This window comes from Mustela putorius, unplaced genomic scaffold, assembly GCF_011764305.1.
Source record: "Mustela putorius furo isolate JIRA1106 unplaced genomic scaffold, ASM1176430v1.1 tig00000695_pilon_pilon_pilon, whole genome shotgun sequence".
Classification (NCBI taxonomy): domain Eukaryota; kingdom Metazoa; phylum Chordata; class Mammalia; order Carnivora; family Mustelidae; genus Mustela; species Mustela putorius.
In genome coordinates, this window is record NW_025421447.1 from 8,068,444 (window position 1) to 8,090,773 (window position 22,330).

Here is a 22,330-nt window from a genome sequence, read left to right on the forward strand (position 1 = left end):
AAAACGGAATGCCTACAATCCCACAACAATAAAGTGTTGAAGCAACTGGGGTGCCTGACTGGATCAGTCAGTTGGGCACCGACTCTTGTTTTTTGCTCAGTTTGTGATCTCAGGGTCCTGAGATGGAGCCCCCGAACCTGGCTCTTCACTGAGCGCACTGGGCATAGAGTCTCCTTAAGATTCTCTCTCTGCCCCTCCCCCCACTTGAGCTTTCTCTTTCTAAAATAATTAAATAAAGAAAACCTTTAAAAAGTTTTTAAGAAACCACTGAAGTGACCATTTAAAATCTTTTCTCAAAGACAATCCCAGCTAACTTCCAAGGAACCAATCATTTCAAACGTGTGGAAAATCCTTCAGACAACTGAAGAAGGAAAGGTCCATGGCTCACTCCATGAGAACACCATAAGCTAGATATTCAAATTCGAGCAAGGTAGGAGAAGAAGAGAAAGATTATAGGCCAATGTATTTGTGAATCTAGATGTAGAGATATTCAGAAATCAAAAAGATTATGCATTATGGCCACTTGGGTTTATCCCAGGAATGTAAGAGTAATGGGGTGTTAGAAAATTCTATGCTGTCATTCTTCATGGTGCCAGTGAAAAAGGAGAAACGTCATGTAATTACCTGGTTGGATGCTGAGAAGGCATTTGGTAAAGACCTCAATTTATGGGAAAAGGAAAAGAAAGAAAAACCTTTAGAAAACTAGGAACAGAAATTCCTTAACCTGAAATAGGACGTCTATCAAATACCTAGAATAGAAAGTTTCAGTGAGCAAATACTGAAAGTATCCTCTTTAACATCAGGCACAAGTTACAATGTAGATGAAGCCTAAAGACTTCATTCTAAGTGAGTCTTGGTCTCTGAGGTGCAGGGGGTGCCTCAGCCTCATCCCCACGTTCTAGGATGCTCTCAGTGATGTCTTGTTTTTAAATAGATGTTGGCTGCTCTTGATGTTGGCGTGAAGTCAGGACCAACCTATGTTGATATCTTAGAGAACTACTCAGTGAAAGAAGCCAGTCACAAGGAACCACATAGTATATGGTTTCATTTATTATGAAATATCCAGAATGGGCAAATCCATAGAGAAAGAAAATAAATTAGTAGTTGCTTGGGTTGGGGGTAGTTGGGGAGATGCGGGGGGTAGGGAGGCGGTGACTGCTGAAGTGTATGGTGTTTCTTTCTGGGGAGATGAAAATGTTGATTGTAGCGATCCTTGCCCCATGCTGAATATGCAAAAAACCATTTGATTGCATATTTTAAATGGGTGAGTTGTCTGGTATGTGCGTTTTATCTCAATAAAGCTGTTTTTGAAAGAACAGTAACTGAGCTGAGGGATGTTGCCAAGAGCAGTTATTTTGGAATAAAAAACATCTGGATTGGAAAAAAGAATCCAGTACAAGACAAGGACGTGCAACATTTCCACTCCTATTCACCATTGTATTAGAGGTTGTCACCAGAACATTGGGATAACAACAACGGCACAATGTAAAGTCATGGTCAAGGAAGAAAAAATTCACAGATTATAATATTATTGACATACAAAACTAAAAAGAAGACACAGAAAAATTAATCCAAACAAGAATAGGTGTCTGGGCACAGGATCACTGCACAAAAAAATGGACTCTGTTGTTGTATCCCAGCAACTAACAAAAGGCATATCTTAGGAAAAAATTTACAACACCAGCATAAACATAAGAATTAATATGAAACATACAAGACAATTCACAAAATATTGTAAAATGTCACTGAAGACACTTACGCAGGTCTAAATATTCAGCAAGGTATCCCATTTTCATGGATGAAGAGGTATCATAATGGTAAAGGTTCTCTCCAAACTCATTTCTAATGGAATCATGGAGAAACACTTCCAAAATCAGAGTAAAGACCTCCTAAAATGTGTCCCATTAACCCAACAAGAACAGTGGCCAAAAAAACCCACCACCACCAACCAAACCCACAGACCATCCAAATCAACTTTTTTTCAGAACTCTGGAAATTAACCAAAGGTTAATCCTCGGACGGTGACAACCTAGTGAGCATTTATTCAAGAAAAGGATCCAAATGTCAGTGACAACAGCAGGCTTTCTGTCACCTTTAGCTTGCCCTGTTCCCATCACCTTGTCCCCAGCTCTGAGGTAGACTTGAAAACCAGCAACCTTACAGACACTAAGGGAGGCAGAATGGGTTTGGGGAACCCCAAAGTGCCCCACCTGGAGAACTGTCACTATTTAATTCATCAGGTGGCTCCCTAGAAAAGCCCCACTCACCTGGCTCACAGATTGCCCTATTTTCAGGTCCCTTGTTGGAATCATCAGGAGGGATTACTTAACAGCAGATGCCTGGGGCATCTGTCCCAGTGTGGGCAGACAAAAGGCTGGCCAAAACAGGTAAAAGAAAAAAATCTGGGGAATGAATTATCTATAAGGGATTTTGAAAAGTTCAGACACATACCTGGCAAACTAGAAGGCTGTGCACATGTGTAGGGCTGTGTGAACCCCCAATGAAGACCCTATAGGGCCCTCATCTTTCACCTCTGACTGACCTTGAGGATCTGCTTGAGCAGGAAGTGGATAAGGTAGTGTTGTAAACTGTCAGAGCACCGAGGATGTCACCAAACACATACACATAGCCCACTGGCTAAGGATGGGACACTTAGTGTTTTCAGGCACGTAAGGAAAGCTCTATCGAATCCTTAGCTGACCACCAAGCTAACCGAACAGACTTCCTTACCATGCACTACAAATAGCCCAGGCTTGTCACAAGGTTTTTCTGGGAAACTCACTGAGCAAAGAGCAGGACCAACAACAACAAAGAGAACCAACAACAAACTCTGGGATGGAGGTAATAATTTGATTTCCAGATTTAAAATGTCGTGTTTTCAATGAGAAACGATGGCCCTCAAAGAAACAGTGGAGAAAGACCCATACATGGGAAATAAAACAGCCAATATTGGCTGCCCCTTAGGAAGCCTGGGTGCTGCACTTACTAGACAAAGACTTTAAGTCAACCATTATAAATATACTAAAACCAACAACAACTAAAGAAAACCACGCCTGAAGAACTAGATAAAAGTATGAGTTGAAACCTCATTAAGTTTGATGAAGATTCAATGCAATTCCAGGAAAAATCCCAACAGATATAAATGGAGCTTACTAAGGTGTTCTAAATGGTATGGGGAAAGACCGAGGGACCACCTGGGACATTCTTTAAGAAGAATAAATGGGGAAAAAAAAAAGTGGAAAAATTAAAAAAAAAAAAAAAAAAAAGAAGTGGGTGGGCAGAGGTGGTGCTGGGTTACTTCCTCCCACGAGATAAAAATGTGTTATAAAACTATGGCTACGTGGTATTGGCACAGGTATAGATATATAAGTTACGAGAAACAGGTCTACAGTTCAGTTAGTTAAAAAGTTTTTTCAGCTTCATTGAGGTATATTTGAGAGAGTACACTGTAAGTATACATATGTGAAGAGTATAATTTGTGAAGTTTCGCCATGCATGTATACATATGAAGATACATCATCACAATCGTGGTAATGAACATATCTATCATTTCCCCAAATTTCCTGTGCCCCTTCTTAGTCCCTTCCTCCGACCCATCCCCTGCCTTCAGGCAACCACTGATTTACTTTCTGTCACTACGCATTAGTTTTCATTTTCTAGAATTTTGAATAAATGGAATCATACAGTATGTCCTCTTTAATTGTCTTCCTTCTGGGGTGTTTTCCAAAACCAGTAATCAAGGATCCAATTCTCGGGACACCAAGTGGGTGTTCAGTAAGTCAATTCAATTCTGACATCAACTACCTGACATTAGCACAGACACCACAGTTGTAGGGCTTGGCCCCACAAGATTGGCCCCCACTTTAGATGCCAGTCACAAATCCCAAGGTTCCCATAGTGACCAACTGTGTGTGTGTGTGTGTGTGAGAGAGAGAGAGAGAGAGAGATAATTTGCTAGAAAGGCTCACAGAACTCAGAGAGGCATTTTACGGATGTTTAACAGTTAATTATAAAGCACACAATTCAGGAACAGCCAAAAGGAAGAGATGCATAGGACAGTGTGTGGGGGAGGGGTCCACAAGCTTGCATGCTCTCTGCAGGTGTGCTACCCTCCCAGCACCTCCACATGTTCACCAACCAGAAATCTCCACCAATCCCATCATTCAAGAGTTTGTATAGAGCGGGACGCCTGGGTGGCTCAGTTGGTTGGGCAGCTGCCTTCGGCTCAGGTCATGATCCCAGCGTCCTGGGATAGAGTCCCACATCGGGCTCCTTGCTCAGCAGGGAGCTTGCTTCTCCCTCTGCCTCTGCCTGCCTCTCTGTCTGCCTGTGCTCACTCGCTCTCTCTCCCTCTATCTCTGACAAGTAAATAAATAAAATCTTTAAAAAAAAAAAAAAGAGTTTGTATAGAGCTTCATTTCTGAGACCCCCTTCCTAGAGGCTGGTAGATGGGTCTGAAAGTTTCCATTCTTTAATCAAGTGGTCTTTCTGCTAACAACGCCCATCTCATTAGCATAAACTCAGGTGTGATCAAAAGGGGCTCATGATGAAAAGCAAAAGACACTCCTTCCTATTCACTCAGGTTTTAGGAGTTTCTGTGCCAGGAACCAGGGACAGAGACTAAACTATTTCTTTTTTAGCCACAGTTTGGATTTTCTCAGTAGAGTTATTTTGAGGTTCGCTCATGCTGCTACATGTATCAAAAGTTCATTCATTTTTGTTGCTAAATGATATTCCATTGTAAGGATTTACCATAATTTTTCCATTTACCTATGATGGACATTTGGGGTTTTTCCAGTTTTTTGGGCTGCTATACATAAATCTGCTGCGAACATTCATGTACAAGTCTTGGCACAGGTATATGCTTCCACTTCTTTTGGGCAAGTGAGTGTATGGATCATAAGGTAAAATGTTAACATTTTAAGAAACTGCCTGTTTTCAAACTGGTCGTATTGTTCTACATTCCTTCCAATAGTCTCACATCTTTGCTAACAACTAGCCTTATCTTTAAAATATTTTTTAATCCATTCTAATGTGGCAGTAGTGGTATCTAATTGTGGATTCACTTTGCATTTCCCCAGTGACCAATAGTACTGGACATCTGTTCATGCACTCATTTGCCATCTGTATATCTTTTTTGATGAAAAGTCTGTTAAAATATCTTTCCAACTTGGAAGTATGGGCTTGTTGTCTTATTATCAAGTTTTGAGAGTTCTTTATATATTCTAGATACAAGTTCTTTACCAGATTTATGACTTGCAAATATTTTCTCCCAGTCTTTAGCTTTTCATTTCTTATTAGTGGAAATTGCTACTTTTGAAGAAGCCAAGTTTATTAATTTTTTATTTTATAGGATTGTAGGTTTGGTGTCACATCTGAGAAACCTGCATTTAACCTGAGACCACAAAGATTTTTATCCTTTCTTTTCTTCCAGAAGGCTTAAAGTTTGGTGTTTTAAATGTATGTCGGTAATCCATTTTTGTTCAATTTTAAGAGGTGTGGATCCAAAGTTCTGTTTTTTTTAATTTGCTTTTACATAGGGATATCCAATTATTTAGCACAATTGCCTCTGTTGAAAATCAATTGGCCATTTATGCATGGGTCCATTTTCTCAACTGTATTCTCTTTCATTGATAAATTTATATATTCCTATGCGAAAAGTACTTTGTCTTGATTACAGTAGTTTTATAATGTCTTGAAATCGGGTAGTATAGAACCTCCAACTTTAAGCTCGTTTTGCTATCCTATGTCCTTTGCATTTTCAGAAAAATTTTAGAATCACTTTGTTCATTTATACCCAAAAATGCCTATTGAGATTTCTTTGAAACTACACATCAATTTGGGCAGAACTGATATCTTAAAAGTATTAGGTCTTTTAATCCATGAACATGGTATACCCCTCCACTTACTTATGTCTTCTTTACTTTCTCTCAGCAGTGTTTTGTAGTTTTCGGTGTACAGGACTTTAATATTGTTATCAGATCTTTTACTAGGTATTTCATCTTTTTGACACTATTGTAAAATGTATTATTTTTCATTTCAATAGCCAATGATAGGTTGCTAGTCTATAGAGATATAATTGACTTTTTGTGTGTTGATCTTACAACCTGAAACATTGCTGAATTTGCTTATTAGTGCCAGTAGCTTTTTGTAAGATTGAGATGTCTACATAGACAATCATGTTGTCTGTGAATAAAGAGTATTTTACTTCTTTCCCTTGTTTCTCTGTGCAACAGTTGTATATTTTCTGTTACACTATATCCTGTCTCCTGCTGTTAAACAAGGAGTTCTTAGGGCATCTGGGTGGTTCAGTTGGTTGGGCATCTGCCTTCAGCTCAGGTCATGATCTCAGAGTCCTGGGATCAATCCCCACATCATGCTCTCCACTCAGTGGGGAGTCTGTTTCTCCCTCTCCTTCTGTGCGCACTCCCTCTCTTGCTCTCTCTCTCTCTCAACTAAATAAATAAAATCTTTAAACACACACACACACACACACCCATGAGTTCTTAATTTCAGGTACCAGTTTCTTAGTTGTTGGATGTCCACTGGATTCTTGTTTAGATCCAGTTCTCCATCTTCTCATACATTTTGTCTGCCTCTTCCTGTTTCCTTTAACATACTTCCCATGGTCATTTTTAAGTCCCTGTTCACCTACTCCAAGACCCAGACCTCCTGCAAGTCCACTACCATTGTTTGTGTGTGCCTCTTGATGATAGGTCATGTTTTCAGGTCTCCATACTTGTCATGTTAATTTCTATTGTATGTTGTACAGTGTTTATACAAGAACCATGGAGACTGAAGTCAATGCTATTTCCTCCCAGCGAGAGTTCATCCTCTCCCACGTTGGACACAAAGAGTGAGGGGTTGACCATCCCAGTCCAATCAGAAATGAGCCATTTCAAGAATAAGTCACAGTTCCAGCTCCACTTAGCCCACTGCTGCTTTCAGATGTGTCCACGGTGAGACCTGTTGCATGTTTGTTATATGACACACTCTCTCTAAGCACTACAAGGTTGCAAGAGATTTCATGTTACCTTTAAAGCCAGCTCCCCAGCCCCCATGCCACCCTAGCCCTCAGCAAATACATCCCTGGGGAAATCAGCCTTCGGTCTGAGGACCTCCTAGATTCTGGTCCATCATGTCGGTACAAGAAGCTATTAAACATGCGGCTGATATCGCTTTCCCCTATTGGCAGCCTCCCTTATAGTCAGGCCTGACCCTCAGCCTTTGCTCAGATTCAACAAACATCCTTTGGAAGAAAATTGTGGCTCATCTAACGAGAATTCCTTCCTTTTCTGAAAATTTAAAGATTTTATTTTTATTAATTTGACAGGACACAGTGAGAGAGGGAACATAAGCAGAGGGAGTGGGAGAGGGAGAAGCAGGCTCACCACAGAGCAGGGAGCATGATGCGGGACTCGATCCTGGGACCCTGGGATCATGACTGGAGCCAAAGGCAGACGCTGATCAACTGAGCTACTCAGGCGCCCCCTTTTCTGAAATTCTAGTTAATCTAATTTTGTTTGCTTCCACAGCAACGGATGTGTTTACAAAAATGACTTTTATAATTTATCCAGTTGTTTCTAGATGTTGCAACAAAATCTCACACGACTTATTACATTCTTATTACACACTACTTATTATATACATGGAAGTGAAAATCTCCCATATGGATTCAACACTTAAATGTGAAAAACAAAACTTTAAAAGGAAAATAGGATGGGCCCTGGGTGGCTCAGTTAAAGCCGCTGCCTTCGGCTCAGGTCATGATCTCAGGGTCCTAGGATCGAGTCCCACATCGGGCTCCCTGCTCAGCAGGGAGCCTGCTTCCCTCTCTCTCTCTGCCTGCCTCTCTGTCTATTGTGATCTCTCTCTCTGTCAAATAAATAAATAAAATCTTTAAAAAATAATAAAAATAAAAGGAAAATAGGAGAATATCTTTATGACCATAGGTTAAGAAAGGATTTTTTAAACATGATACCAAAGCCATCGCCATAAAATAAGATTAAAATCTTTAAACCGCTTTAAAAATAACTTCTGTTAATTAACAGATAACACAAGGAAAGTGAAAAAGACTAACTTGAGACTTGGAGAATGTATCTCCAACACGTATAACTGATATTTAACCACGAGAATATATAAGACACTCTTATAAATCAGTAAGTTAAAGAATACATCCGATTAGAAAATGGGCAAAAGACATGAACTTGCACTTCTCAGGAGAAAAAATAAGGCATAACTAATAAACATACAAACATAAATTCATTAGTAATTAGCAAATTAAAACCACAAAAGTGAAGACAGTGGTTACCTCTGGGAAAGCCAGTTATGATCAGAGAGAAGCCCATGGCTAGCTAGTTAGGGGAGAGACTATTATTTTATTTCTTGGTGATAGTTACTATTTTGTAGTTATTTATTAAGCTGTGCATGTAGGTTGTGTGTGCCCTTGCCTGAATGCAGGTGACATTTCACAATTTGAAAAAGCTTTAAGCGTTCTTTAAAGGTAGAGATCTTTTTTCCCCTCTTTAGATCAACATTTGTAGCCATGTTAAAGGCTTCTGGGACCTGGTAGCCAATCTCCCTCCTTAAGGTAATTTTGCCTCCTTCTGTTCAATCCAATTCTATCTCATTGTATTATCATGTTTGTCTTAAAATGCAATCTCACGGTCAGCATTTGCTGGCATCTGGGAGGAGCCCCATTGTCCCCTTGTGCATAAATATGAGTAGGATTTGGACATTGATGTTTCAACTCAAACCCTGTGTCAGCTGGGCATCAGCCGAAGACAGACAGCATAGTGGTCACTCTCTCCACTTGCCTTGATCCTGGTTATCCTGAAGCCCATAACTGTACCCTGGCCAGCAACCTCTACCCACCGCCCCCCACCCCCGCCGCGAGAAGAGGACTGGACTAACCCTGCTCTCTCCAAAGCAGGGGTCCTTAACCATTTTTACACCGTGGACCCCAATGGCAGCCCGATGAAGCCCGTTTTTAGAATAATGTATTATATACAGAAGATAGAACACATAAGCCCACAAAGGAAAACAATGATGCTGTATTATATTTTTAACATAAATAAAAAAACAAATTGGAAATCCGGTAACAGTAGCTTCTTTATCAGCAAGAAACATACCATGAACCAGGGGCAAACTAAGACATCATTTCAATGTCGTGATAAACATAAATGGTATTTCAAGTTATTTGTAAAAACCCTACTATGATGCAAAATACAAAATACCTATTAGTTTGCTAGGGACTGAGTCGCGGGTACCGTTTTCTGCCACTACCGTGATTTGTGGCAAATTCTCATTATTCAAGGAAATGTCAGATTTCTGTTAGAGGTGAGCGAAAACTAAGATGTGTATTCTGGTCCCCTGAATTCAGACACTCCATGGGAAGACCCCTGGAGGACGAGTGGAGGCTTATTCCCACTAGGGGGTGCTGGTATTTAAGAAAGAGGAGTTTGCTCCTCCTGCTAAGAGAGCATCAGGTGCCCATGCTTCCTCTGAGGGGGATCAGGTGTCACCCCAGACCATCTCCTCCTTGTCTTCCTACACACACACACACACACACACACACACCCCGCCTTGACAGTGTAGGTACAACTCTTGGTGTGACCATCTGAAACTCAGATGAGAGCATAGCCTTCCTGCTGGGCGTGGGGGGTGGTGGTTTGAATCCCCCACCAACCAGCCCTGAGAGGGTTTCACCAACATGGCTGCCCACATCCTTGGCTGTGAGGACAGTCCTGACTCCAGGCCAGCTGGGCCAGCGAGAACCCAGAGAAATATCACAGGTGTTAGTTTCAAGCCAACTGCTTGGGACCTGGTCCTCCTTTCTTCGGTGACCGGGTGGGGCACCCGGGGCTCCCAGGGGCAGCTTCGGAGGAAATCGGAGGAGGGTCACTAGCCTTCTGGAAAGTTCTCTCCTCCATATGTGGGGACTCCTCAGGGGAGAATGACGGTCTGCCCCTTGAGTGGTGATGCTGAGATAGTCAGAGCAGCGTAATTCCTCCCAGAATGAGAGTAGAGATAATGTAGCTGTGTGTGCGGAGTGGAGAATGGGGTCAGCTGTCCCCTCCACCGGCTCCCATGGATAGGTGAGCCCACTTGAAGTCATCTGAAAGGCGGAGTGACCGAGTTGTTCGGAAGCAGACTCAGACCACCTGGGGTTAGAAACCTGAGCCCTCCCCTCTGAGTTAGGAGATGGCTTTGGGCAGGTGACTTAACTGGAGTGCGTCCATTCCCTCTTTTCCAAGATGAGAGGAGACTACCACTGAACAGACCGGGTTGGTATGCGGGGTCCACACCACGGGACACAGAGGGCACTTAAAAGAATGCCCCACTCACAGAAAGTGTCACATGAGACTTTGCCATTATTGATCATGGGCATGAATTTAATGAACAAAATGCACCCGCCGTTCCTTCCTTGCCTCCACTTACCCAGATGCCTGTCCAGCGTCGCCCTCCCTTCACGACTCTGTATTTATCTGAGAAATAAATCTTTCTCCTTTTTCTGAAGCTTTGCCCCTCCCCCTCCACCTCCAGACTGGCCCATCCCTGCCCCCAACGACCTTTCGCCGGGGAGACCAGCAGAACCAGCATCGGGGATGCAGCCCAGAGACCTGGGTCCGGTCCTGCTTCTCTGCTTCTCCTCCCTGAGCCTCAGCTCAATGTCCAGGGTCCCTTTGTCTTAAAATGTAGGGTCTGACATTATTCACGTGCAGCAGAAGCCCCGGTGGAGATCCAGATGATCGCCCTAGGAGAAGGTACCTGCTTCTCAGGATGTGACTCACACTTCCCGCGACCTGCGGGGTCCCCTGGGAAGCCCCAGCGGCCTCCGGAGGCAGAAGAAGCGGTGGGAAACGTGGCAAGAGGCTTTGCTGTGTTTTCTGCGGGTGGTAAGGCAGGCTCAGGACTGGCTTGTTCGAATCATTCCAGAAGGCTCTGGTGTCCCAGGTGGTTAGGACCCCGGATGGGCGACGAGAGGTTGGCGGGCTGGTGAGAGCTTAGGTGTGGTCCCGGGATCCGCCTGCCTACATCTCCAAATCACCCTCGCTGGGTCGGGGGGAGGGGGAGATGGGGAGGGGCTTTACTTTCTCTAGACTTAGCTAACCCTGGGACAAGCAGGCCCTCCCCGATCCGCAAGACCCCTGATGCCAGAGCATCCAAAAAATAAGAAAATACAGCCCATCCACCCAGTACCGCAAAAAAAGAAAAAAAAGAAAAGAAAGAAAGAAAGGTTTTTTGTTGTTGTTGTTGTTGTTTTTAAAGATTTTATTTAAAGAGAGAGATCAAAAGTAGGCAGAGAGGCAGGAGAGAGAGAGAGAGAGAGAGAGGAAAGCAGGCTCCCTGCTGAGCAGAGAGCCCGATGCGGGACTCGATCCTAGGACCTTGAGATCATGACCTGAGCCGAAGGCAGCGGCTTAACCCACTGAGCCGCCCAGGCGCCCAAGAAAGGTTTTTTTTTTTTTTTTTTTTTTTTTTTTTTTTTTAATCTCCTTTTTATCTCCTTCTGTTTTTAAAGATTACTTATTTATCTGTCAGAGAGACAGTAAGCACAAGCAGGGGGAGCAGCACACAGAGAGAGAAGCAGGCTCCCCGCTGAGCAGGGAGCCCTATGTGGGGCTCGATCCCAGGACCCTGGGATCACAGCCTGAGCTGAAGGAACCTAAAAACTTCAAGCCTACAGATACAGAAAGTAGATTGGTGGCTGGGACCGGGTAGGGGGTGTCAAAGGGCACAAGGCATCATTGACAGAATGAACAGGTCCAGCCCAGTGACTCTAGTTGACAACATTGTATCATATGCCTGGGAGCTGCCAGGAGAGCGGAGGTTTACTGTCCTCACGGTAATCACAACCACCACAAAATGGTAACTATGTGAGGTCAAAGAGGCGATAATTAACCTTTTCGTAATTTTTTTTTTTTTTTTTGCAGTATGTATGTATCAGACAGAGGCATGGGACACTTTAAATTCACACCATTTTGTATGTCAATTATATCTTGATAACCCTAGGGGAATTTTTTTTTTTTTTAAAGGAAAGATACAGTCTCTAGACAAGTAAGAGGACTTGGGTCCAGATGCTTGCACTGTCACTTTGTAGCTGGGGCTTTGAGCCATTTACTTAGCTGCCCCATGCCTCAGTTTCCTTATTTGTAAAACAGGGCTTACAGTCCCTTATTTCATACCATCGTGACCATTGGAACGGACACCCATAAAGCTCTTAGGACAAGCAGGATGCACAGTGAGGGATAATTTCTTTTTTTTTTTTTTTAAGATTTTATTTATTTATTTGACAGAGAGAGTGCAAGAGAGATCATAAGCAGGCAGAGAGGCAGGCAGAGAGGAGGAAGCAGGCTCCCTGCTGAGCAGAGAGCCCGATGTAGGGCTTGATCCCAGGACCCTGAGATCCTGACCTGAGCTGAAGGCAGAGGCTTAATGCACTGAGCCACCCCAGGCGCCCCCTATTATAATTTCTTGACTACACTTCATCTCTCAGGTCTCAACAGATGTGACTTCATTGGTGACTCGGGAGTCCCAGGTTCCCCGCCCACTCCAGCTTTGGTGATGCTCCCTCCTCTGGCCTCTATATTCCTTGTAATGCTCACCCTCGCTGCAATCGCACAGCTGTTTGTGTTACTCTGTACTGAACATCTGCCTTTTCTCCCAGCCCGTAAGTCCTAGGGGAACAGGGACCGTACCTGCCCAGTTTCCACTGTACCATGGTGCATGCATACAGGAGGTAGTCCATAAATGTTTATGCACTAGATAAGCCACCTAAGTTTACAGCTGCAGGTGCATGGACGTCTGAGCGAGAAGGCATTCAGACAGTCGCCTGAAGAGCAGAAATACACAGTGAGAGGCTTCTGGCCCTTTTGTTTGATGGCAGAACACATTCCGGGCCCATCAGCTGTCCTTTTTAGGCCAGAGAGTCTGGAAAGAAATTCTTGAGGTGTCAAAACCTCTGTTGTAGGTGACCAGCTGGCCGTAAGCCCTCAATTGGGAGACACGGTGGAATGTGTACTGAGAGAGAAGCGCTGCCTTGCTCGGGAGGGATCCGGTCTCGTTTGCTAAACTAGCTGAATTCCAGAAATACCAGCAGGGAGATTGGCTCATGTCATACCTGCTTCTCAAGACAAACAAGCTGAAAGCCAGGTGGGGTGGGAGGTGGGGTGGGAGGAGAGGTGCCCTAGCTGCTGGGAGAAAGGAAATGCCAGATGCATGGACCGGAAAAAGCCCCATAGCAGGTGGAGGTGGACGTAATGAATGGAGCCCAGGGACAAGCCTGGACATGCCAACATGTCAAACCTTGTTCCAGCGAGCCCCGGTCTCTCTAGTCCCATCCCGGAGAAAGCAGAACGCGAATAGTTTGAGACTGACCTGCCAAGCAAATGTACAGCAGGAAATTCTCATGAGCCAGAGGCCCCGGCCCCTGTGGCTAAAATCAGGATCTGTCTGTGCTGATTTACTTCCCAGCTGCATTTTAGCAAAAGCCTCAAAAAGGCCACTGGGTTGTGCCCGAGATTGGCAAATGGGGCCAGCCTCCCTCGGGAGACAGAGAGCTACATGAAGTGAGGTCCTAGGAGGGAAAGACCCTATCCCATAGCCTCCCTCTCTCTGCAACTCCTTCCCGCCTCCAAGTCCCAGCTCTTGTCCCAGACAAGTGTATTTGCATGGACTAGAAAAGTAAGTGCCTTTTACAAGTTGAGCCTGAGGCAGACTGAGAGCTGGCTTTGCCAGACGTGCCCAAAGCAATTTTGACCCTGGACCGGTGGTTCTCAGGGGAGATGTTATTGTGCAACTGAACGTTTGTGGTAGAGCAGCTTTAGTCATCATAGTGACAGGGGGACACGACTACAAGTTAGTCCTCAGGACCTCAGGGTCCAGACACCTGCAATGTACACAGGGGACCGTCACACACACCTCTGAAGCCTCCCCGTGAACACTCACCAAGATGAAAAAAATCTGTGCCCAGAACCCCACTTTATTTTGTTAACAAACACAAAGGACTTGTTTTGGCACAAATCACAATCTTACCATACATGAACTTCCTGGGATGGCAACCTGACCCAAACGTGTTGACCCACTTTGGAAAGTCCCGTTGCCCGGGGCATCGGCCACTCACGGTGTTGGAATCACCAGAGCCACAAGCCTCAGTCCAGTATCATTTGTTACTGAGGTTTTCCTGGTCAATTCTATGCCGAAATGGAAACTTGCAAACTATTTCACCACATTTAATGGAGCTGTGCCAAGGCGCTGGCATATGAAAATTCATGTTATTTGACTATACATGACTTTGTCTTTATTTCTTGCTTGTGTCACTCTTGGGGCTTCTGTAGGGGGAGGAAGTTATGTGTGCGGGGGCAGGGGGCAGGCGGGGGGGGGGGGGCATCTTTGTAAATTTCATTTCAGGATGATAAGGGAGGGTGTTACAGAATATTTGCAATACAAGGGGGGGGGCGCCTGAGTGGCTCAGTAGGTTAAGCCTCTGCCTTTGGCTCAGGTCATGATCTCAGGGTCCTGGGATCAAGCCCAATGCGGGGATCATGACCCGCATTGGGCTCTCTGCTCAGCAGGGAGCCTGTTTCCCCCTCTCTGCTTACTTGTGATCTCTCTTTCTCTGCCAAATAAAAAAATAAAATCTTAAAAAAAAAAAAAAGGGAGGAGGGGGCGGTGGGAGGGGGCATCTTTGCCTCCCTTCCACAGCAGGCTGTGAGCAGGTGCACAGCGAAACTTGGGCCTGGGACCCGGCGCACTCCATTTGTATCCATGCCCTGGTTTCTCTAGATTGGACAACACCTTTCCCAGTGAGTGGCACTGACTAGAGCGATCTACCGACTTATCGATGCTGCTGCTGGATATAGCTCACAGATGGGACGGGCAACCACAGCAGAAGCAAACTCTTGGGGTGGTTTAGCAAAGTCCAGAGTTAACCAAACCAGGGACCCAGGGGCCTTTCCCCCAGGCGCCCGAAGTGGTATGTTCGCGCCACCTAGTGGGACCTAGAAAAATAGCAGGTTTGTGAGCTAGATCAAGCGCCTTGATTGGCAGATGGGTAACAAGGCCTGAGTGATATTATCAGCTAGTACCCAAAGTCCACAGCCCGCTATCATTTTATAGATATTAACTCATTCTTTGCTTGTGATATAGGCGCTGTTCAACCCATTTTGCCCATAGAGAAGCCGGCACAGAGAAGGTAAGTGACTTGACCATGTGCAAGGAGCTGGCCAGAGGCAGGGTCTGGGATTTGAACCCTGCAGGTCTTGGCTCCGTCCACAGTGGCTGCTCTTAAATCCTCCTGCTGTGGCTTTGCAGGCGGCTGCCCTCTGGGGAGACGTTATTCTGAAAGTCCAAGCCCACTGAGTCTTCATGGCTTCTGCAGCCTTTCCTTTCGAGGCTGGAGAAAAGGAGGAAAAAGAACAAGAAAGTAATACCGGAGTGTTGCCTTTGTCTTGTCTTTGTATGGGCTGTGGAAGTCTTTGTGCATAGTGTGAGGAGGAGGCTGTTTTGTTCTTTTGAACAAATAGCTAACCTGAAATAGCTAACCTCCCAATTATGCTGGAAGTGTCACAAGGTCAGGGCTCACATCTCATTCACTTCTGTATCCCAGTACTCAGCCGAGCACCTGACGCCCACCACGTGCTCGGGACCGACTTTGGCTGTAACATCTGTATCAAGATATAATTCTGCATACCATACAGTTCTTGCGTTTAAAGTGTACAGTGCTTTTTAGTGCAGTCACGGCGGTGGGTGCCACCATCATTACAGTGTTTCTCGGCCCCCAAAGAAAGCCCATTTCCCATACCTGCACTCCCCATAGCCCCCAAGCCCTATCCCTGGCTCTAAACAACCACAAGTCCACTTCCTGTCTGTATAGATCTGTCTATTCTGGACATTTCAGAATTAACAGAAGCATGTAAATGGGGCCTTTGGTAACTGGTTTCTTTAACTCAGCATACCGTTTGCAAGGTTCTTCTACTCTGTAGCACACATTAGTATTTCCTTCCTTTTACAGCTGAATAATACTGCATTCTAGGATCATACCACCTTTTATGGATCTCTTCATCACCTAATGAACATTTGAGCTGTTGACCCCTTTGGAGTTCTTCTAAATACCGGCTACTATAAACATTCCTGTATGAGTTTTTGCATAGAGTTATGTTTTCATTTCTCTTGAGTATATCTGTAAGAGTGGAACTGCTGGGTCATAGGCCAATGGTCTGTTTAACCTTTTGACGGATTGCCAGACCGTTTTCCAAAGGCTGCACCATTTTCCCTAGGAAAATTTCCCACCAGGAATGCATGAGAGTTCACTTTCATTACATCCTCATCAACACTTGTTATTATCTTTTTCTTTTAATTACAGTCGGCCTACTCCTGCACAGTGCTACCCTATTGTGGTGGGATGGTTGCTTTTTATTCATCCGCTAATAGGCTCCCAGCCTGCTCGTGCTGGGTGGGACCATCACAGTCACATAGCACAATTTGTTCCTTTTACAGAAGAAGCAACGCAAATGAAGGGGGAAGAAAGGACTAACCGGAGGTTAGTAACAGTCATTACTAAGAGAGATAATAACAGAACCTATAGTTTTTCTTTCTTTTAAGAAAGTGAAGAAAACCAAAGCCAATGGCAAAAAAAAAAAAAAAAAAAAAAAAAGGAAAAGGAAGAAAAGTCTGAATGGTGTTATTCTCTAAAGCTTCTCTAAGAGACGTTCTTGCCACTATAAAAACCAGAAGACAATCAGTAACTAGTAAGGGGTCCTCTAGGCATACCAGGCACAAAGCAAAGCCCTTTCCACTCGCTTCCCTGTTTAGTGCTAACGGCACCCCTATCTTGCAAAGTTGCAGGGTCCATAAAGGGTTATGGGTGCTAGATCCTACAGGACCCTATATCCAACCCGTTCCTGCTTGGAAGTTAGCAGAGACTTTCCTGGACACGCAAGGACTCAGAAAGTCCCCACGCCCACCTGTCCTTCCCCCAGGGTTATTCAAAGCAGCATTTCAGTTGTGTCAGAAACTACACGGAGAAACTCAGGAATGAGGAAGGTAAACAACGGAGGCAGAAAACCTGAGTTAGTTATTAATGCAGCCAGCAATCTCGATATAAATGTCAAAAAATAATTCCTGAAAGGGAAGACCCATGATTTGCAATTTTAAATAATGGCCTGGGGCTAGAACGGTGGCTCTCGCCTGTCAGCCTGCGGCCGGGCGGCAGCGGGGAGCCCTGCGCCACGTTCCCAGGTGCGGCCCGCGCGTGAACGCACTCGCTGCCTTGAACTTGGAGCAGCCACACGGGAGACAGGCTTGCTCTAGGCTCTTTCCAGGCCGCCTCCTGCTTCTCGCCGGAGGAATCGGAGTTCCTTCAACCTTCCCTCGGGTCCTCTTAAACTTTTCTGTTGCAGGAGTGTGAATGACACTTCCCCCCTAGTTTTAAGTGGCGACAGCTCTCCCTCTGTTTTATCGCTTCGGTCTTGTCCGCGGTGATTGGGGGAGGCGTGTCAGCTCGCCATCTTGGATCAAGGGCGACAGGACCAGTTTAGCACGGACCAAGGCGCGTCCCGAGGTGATGACAGCGGGGACGTAATCGCGCGTCCTTGGACAAGACTTTCCAACCCTGTTCTCCCCCGGCGCCACCCCAGCACCCGGTCCAAAAATAGATTCCTCCAAGCCCCGGGCCATCCTGAGCTAGAGTGGGTAGGATGAGAGGCTTCCTCTTGGGCATCCGGGGGTCCCCAGTCTTCCCCATCCTGCCCTCCCGTGCTCCCGGCTCAGCGCGGCCGGAACGGGCGCCGCGGGGCGCGGAGTGGGTGCGCGCGGCTGGGGCTCGGCCCGGGGAGGGCCGGGAGAGCAGGGTGGCCGCGGGGGTGAGGAGCCGCCCGGGCCCGGCCGGCCTGACACCACCTGGCGGAGTCTCGGGGAAGAGTCTTAAAGGCGCGCGCTCCTCCGCGCCCCTCGCACTCCAGCGGGAGCCGCCGAGAGCTCGCCTCCCTCTCCCGCCCCGCGCCTCGGGAGGTAAGTGCCGTCCGGCCCGCATGAGTCGGGGCCCGGGAGAGGGGTGGAGGGCGGCGTGGAGCGGCCCCGCGTTCGGGGAGCTCCCGCCCGGGCCGCGGTCGGAGGGCGGCGCCCAAGTTTGGGGAAGGCCTCGGAGGGCAGCCGGAGCGGCGCAGCGCCGGGGCGGGGACGGCGCGGGGGGCGGTGGGATCCGGCACCGCCTCCGGGACCCGCAGCCGCGCGCGGCGCACGGCCGGCCGAGCCCTCCGCCCGGCGCCCGCAGCACTTGGCGCGCTCTGCCCGCGGTCCTGGCGAGCCCCGGGCCGGCGGGAGCCGCGACCCCCGCCCCGCACCTTCCCGCCCGCCGGGTCCCCGCAGCCCGCTCGCCCCGCGGTCGCTCCGGGTCGCGCCGGCAGGTCGCTCTGGGCCGCCGGCCAAGCCCTCCCCGGGCCCCGTCGCGCCCGCGCCCCGGGCCACCCCGCCCGGCCTCTCGGCGCTGCGCCCCTCGCCTCTGCCCCAGCTCCAGCCGCTTGCTATTTTCACACCTCCCGGTGCCCCGGCCCCGGCGCCTGATTCAGTGCTTAGTAATTAATTTGGCGTTTCAGAATGGTCAGCGGGCTGGATAATGGGCGCATTCATCCCCCGGGCTAATCTGAACAGAGGTGGGAAGAAAGGCTTTCACAGACAGAAAATGCCATTCGCTGAGCGCTCAAAGGGGCTGTCACTCCCAGAATAAATCGCCGCCGCGCCCGCCGGCTTCTCTGGCCATTTCCATACAGCCCCGGCCCGCGCAGCGGACCCGCCGGCCACGGCCTCGGCTCCCGGGAATCCCTCACTCGAGGCCCTTCGACGGGAAAGTCGGGCGAGGGCGAGACCCAGGCGGGGGTCGAGGGAGACGGGGAAGCGGGGGGCTCGGGTTAAGGCCGCAGGGGACAAAGAGCTTGATTAGAAAATCAAATGCCAACCTAGAAGGAGACGCCGCCAATTCAAGGCGCGGACGTTGGAGCTGGGGCTTGGGGAGCATCGGTCTCCAGCCCCGCCGTTCGCAAAAGAGAAGAGGGCCGGCGCTCCGAGCCGTTCGCTGCGGGCCGGAGGTCACGCAGCAAGCTTCTGGATCTCCCGAATTATCAATGGATTCCAGCGCACAAGCAGAGCAGATCATAGAAGCAGGGCCCGCTCTCCTGGAATCCCGACCCTCACCAGGAGGCGTTTGGTTCTGGGTTCGCGGGGGTGTGGGCTCCGTCTCCCCGGGGCCTGGAGAGGGGACCCCGTGCCCTCCGCGGCCTCTGGCTGGCCACTCCTGCCCGGACCCTACGGGCTGCCTATCCGTCCGTCTGCGAGTTCCAGAGGCTTGATCCTCTGACCTCCCGAGGTCGCCGCCAGTGTGGGGCACAAGCGGTCTTCGGCTCTGAAAGCCAGGGCCTTTCGCTGGCAGCGCCCTGCGCCCTCCGGCCAAGCGGGATCGTGCGTGCGCTGCGACCGCAGCCCTGACCCGGCGGACTGGGAACCGACAACGCCCCCAGCCCGGCTGTGGGATCTCCGGGTGGGCAGGGCTGGCTTGGCTTTCTCCAGGATGAAGCTCCAGGCGCTTGATTTTCCTGCTATTGGGGCTCACCGGTGTGTCCTCCTCGAGGGGCAGATCTGGCTCTGGACCCTTCTGGACCCCCAGTGGGATCTTCCCATCAAAGGAAAATGCGGAACCAGAAGGAACTATGGCCCTGACAGCCAACATCAGCTGGACTGAGAGGCTGGAGTGACAAGGGAAGCAGCTGGGGGAGAAGGGTTTTTTCTGGGATTGCCAGAGGGGTGTCCCAGAATGCATAGGGGAGGGCATCACCTGCCTCTTCACCAGCTTCCGGGTGGAAGTCCCTCCTCTCTTTTGGGACTCAGTTTCCCTGTCTGCAAAACAAAGATGAAATCGCATTTGGCTCCCAATGGGGACCCTTAGTAGAAGGATCCCACACACCACCCCCACCCCTAGCCACCAATCTGGCCTCACACTCCCCTGGCATCCGTCCAGATATTCACCAGCACCTCTCCTGGGGGCTTCAAGGACTCTCCCAAATTTTTCTTGGGCTGCTTCCACCCACCCTTGCTGCTTTTGGGCTCAAGTACCCAGCTGTCCCTAAAACCACACGGTCTAAGAGCAGGAAGGGTCCTTTCAGAGAGTCTGGGGCCGCTGTGCTGATGGGGGTGGTGAGTCTGGAGTGGCTTGCTGGGGTCACCCAGCTTGTTGAGTCAGAGGACTTGAGCTAGAGGGGATTTCTCAGACTCTGGCATCGGCTCTGGGGCCCTACCCCCAGAGATAGCTTCCCTCGCCTGGGGAGGGGCCTAGAAATCTGATTTTAAACAAGCTTCCCAAAGCATTTGGGCACAAGTGGTGTAGGGAATGTATTTAGGGAGATAGTTTAGGAAACTGGGCTCTGTCCCCAGCTGACCCTGCTTTCCCAGGATGGTTTTCTGTGCTTTATATTTGATCAGCATTTACTGTTTCCTACCCCAGGAGGCCTGAAGTGGAGGGGGGAGGGTGTACTGTGAGGAGATACCTGGGGATCCCCCCCCCCCCAAATGTGCAGCCAGAGAAGGAAAAAGCTGTGGATGAGCTGAACATCCCACCAGATGAGGACGGTTGGCGTGGGTTGGACGTTGACCGTCCCCGCAAACCAAGGGGACTTTTCTTACCAACACACTTTTACAGCTGGACCTAGCTCTGTGCACCACAGCCCCCCCCCCACAGTACAAATGCGCCCAGAGGCCCCCCTGCCCCCCACTTAGCAAGGCAAACCCCTGCCCACACCAGGGACAGAGCAGCCCACCCGCCATAGGGAACCCATGCCAGCAGTAACCCAGGGGTGAGTTGTGGCCCCGAGCACTGACACCTGGCCCTTCACCAGGCTGGGGCTCAGAAGAGAGAAGGTGTGACGGGGTGGGGTGGGGGCATGGGGGGATGGGGGGAAGGCGTGGAAGAAGGTGGCAGTGGTGGGGGGGAGGAGAGGAGAAGCTGTTAAAAATGGGGTGGGGGGGGAGTGGAGGGGACGAGTTCCTATTTATGTAAGCCATTTGTAGCTGTGGATTGTAAAACTGGGCAGGATTCTCTGGAGTAATTCATAGTGTTTGGACAAGACAAACATTGTTCTGCTTTAAACAAACCTCCAGAAAGGTCAGCCTGGTTCATCCCTTTGCTGCGAGTTGCTGAGACTATCCAGATGATGAGAAAATCAGATCTTAGCTGAGGGGGGCCCAGGCAGGAGGCAGCTGTCTCTTCTGAGTCCCTTGGACCCAGGGTGAGGGCACCAAGCCCAGAGAGGGTCCTGGGCTCCTGCTGAAACAGGCTGATTTCTGCTCTGGAGCCAGGAGACATGGTACGTGTGTGTATATGTGGGGGTTGGGGGGGTGGTCACAGATTATGGAATTTTGATGCTGCCAAGGATCATTGGAGTTCTAGAGTGAGGCCAGCATGACCTACGTCGGGAGTCTTCCTTGCTCGGGTAAAGAATTCATGGGAAACAAATGTTCAGGGATGCAGACCCGAATTAGACCCTCCAGCTTTGAACCCAGGCATGTGTCTGGTCATCAGCAACTCCCTGATCCTTACATGTTCTATGCGCTGGCTCGGCTGGGCCGCCTCTCTGTTCCATTCAGCAGACATTTCTCGAGTGCCCACCGTGTGCCAAACCATGCTAGGCATCGGGCATGAGGTCGTGGGACTGATGCTGCCTTACTGTCCCCCTGCCTGTCTTCCCTAAGTCCTGCTCACTGACTTATTAGTAATTCAGAAAGTGTTATTACCCCAAAGCCCAGTCTTCTGCAGTGCTGGTGTCACTGTCCCCTACCTGATCTCTGGTGGCCCAGGGCAGTGAGTGGGGTGACCCTGGGGTTACTGTACTTTCTTCTTTATGAAACATAAATCTGTTCAGGGCTTTGGACACCTCGGGGCCTCTTGCCTCTGCCTGTTGGCTTGGGACTCCTGATATCCATGGAAGAGATGGAGGGAGGGAGGGCCGGTGGGAGGCAGGAAGGAGACAGAATGTCAATGTCCACATTTTCCAGGAGAGCGGATTGCTGCTCAGAGAGGTGGAGTGGCTTGCCCAGTGCTGTACCCGGAATACCACCGGCTGGCTGGCTTGAGCTATAGGCATTTACTTCTCTCAGTCAGGAGGCTGGGAGGTCCAAGACCAAGGTGCCCGCCAGTTTGGCTCATGGCAAGGGCTCTCTTCCTGGTCTATAGATGAATGCCGCCTTGCTGTGTCCTCACCCCGTCCGGAGGGCCATCAGGTCTCTCCTAAGGGCACTAATGTCATCATGAGGGCTCCACACTCAGGGCCCCACCTCTGATACT

General features: G+C 48.5%; 1 protein-coding gene across 1 annotated transcript in view; it reads left to right on the forward strand.

Moving 5' to 3' along the window:
- Nucleotides 1-17,872: 17,872 nt before the first annotated feature.
- Nucleotides 17,873-22,330, forward strand: part of NTN1 (netrin 1) — a 173,012-nt gene continuing 168,554 nt past the window's right edge. The window contains exon 1 of the mRNA XM_045083375.1: nucleotides 17,873-18,012. The gene's annotated coding sequence lies outside the window, so the exon portion shown is untranslated. The remainder of the gene's footprint in view (nucleotides 18,013-22,330) is intronic.